Source organism: Malurus melanocephalus, unplaced genomic scaffold, assembly GCF_030028575.1.
Source record: "Malurus melanocephalus ecotype Western Australia unplaced genomic scaffold, MMel_1.1 scaffold_8, whole genome shotgun sequence".
NCBI classification, from domain to species: Eukaryota; Metazoa; Chordata; class Aves; order Passeriformes; family Maluridae; genus Malurus; species Malurus melanocephalus.
Genome location: NW_026623240.1, coordinates 472,527 through 474,289, shown reverse-complemented (window position 1 = coordinate 474,289; position 1,763 = coordinate 472,527).

Sequence of the window (1,763 nt, the reverse complement as noted above, 5' to 3'; positions counted from 1 at the left end):
GCCGGTGTCCCGCGGGCAGGGCAGAGCGCCCGGGGCAAGGCCGGTGTCCCGCGGGCAGGGCAGAGCGCCCGGGGCAAGGCCGGTGTCCCGCGGGCCGGGCCTGAAGCGGGAGACGCGCCCAGGTAGTGCTGCCGCAGCCTCAGCACGGTCCCTGTGCCTCGCCCCAAGTGCGCTCCCGGCCTCCTGCGCCCCTGCCCAGCGCATCCCCTGGCGCTGGAAAGGAAACTGCGCGGGGAGGGCCAGACCCCACCCTGGCCGTGTTTATCCACTTGGTGACAATCCCACAGAGACAGCCTGCACCCCACGGCTGCAGCCAGCCCTGCTCTCTTGGGGCCACTCTCCTGCCCGGCAGAGAGGGCTGGACCTTTCCCAGGSTTACACCTTCCCGTGGTGCCGGCCCGGCTGTCCCTGAACCATCACCCTTCTCCCCGGGACAGCGAGCCTTCCCCTCCCCTCGCAGGAGCCATCCAGCAGGAGAGGGTGCCGCGAAGGCCGGGTCACTGCCTACCGAACATTGCAACTGTTTAACGCTGGAAACACTATTTACGGTACCGCGGAAATTGACATTCACGCTGCAACAGGTCAAAAAAAAAAAGTTCTACCTTCTCTGCTACCTAAAAAAAAAAAAAAAAAAAAGTGTTCTCCGTTTGGGGAAACTACAAAAACAACAACACGAAAAGCAAACCAAACATACCAACCAGCCAACCAAACACGTCTGTTTCTACAGCGCACTTTCATGTAGCCACATCTATGATTTCCCAAAATATGAAYAATTTTATCACCATTTCATAAAAATAGAGGAATTTAAAACTAATTTCTGATTTTTCCAAAGTGCATGCCAGGCAATTTCTTGGGTTTCTTTTTTTCCTCCCCTTTTTAAAGYATACCCCAGATCTGCTCTTCAGTATTATCTTTACAGCACTCATTTTTGTCCAGTTGGCTTTTATTCTCCTCTCTTTAGTAAAGCATTAAAAAAAAATTTAAAAGGTCTTCTCACTCCTATTTACTTTACAAAAAGCCTGGGAAACTGTAAGTAGCTTCTGGACACCGGTGACCCTTTAGGTGCAACAGAGAATTGGTTTGCCTTTTCCTTTCACATCTCCAGAGGTAATGCCTCTCACAGAATGGCATGGAAATTTTTCTTTACCTTGTAATTATTTTATTTCTTTCCATCTCTGTAAATGATGCCCAGTGGAGGGTTTTTTTTTTCCCCTTGTAAGATGTGAAGAAATTAGGTTGTGGTCTTTTGCGTTTCAAGTGAGAGCTATATTTTCTGAAGTCTCCGCTTCAGCACTATTGCATAACAATTCTTGCTGATTACAATCACCCATGTAAAGCAGCTGAAGTGTTGGCAGGAAAATCAGAAGCAGGATCTCCTTCATTGCTAGTACTTATCTCTAACAAATCCAAGAGTCTTTGGTTCATTTCACTAATATTGACATTGCTGAGCAGCTCAGTGGTCTGATGCTAGCTGGGGGGTTTCTAGTTGTGTTTGCTCCTGACCTACAGCACTGTATTAACTATGCAAGTACATTAGGTGTAGGTCATTTTCACAAGGAATATTTCCATGTATATGAAATAATAAATTCCTTTGTGACCAAGCACTTACAGTTTGCCTCCATTTGTCCTAAAGGAGCATTTACACCRAAGAGACTAGCAGCAGGTGCTGAACTCTCCTTTACACACACCTGTCTTGTTCTCCAAGTTATAAATCCTTGGATACCCCCATGTAATCAAGCAACTCAAATGAACCTGACACCTGT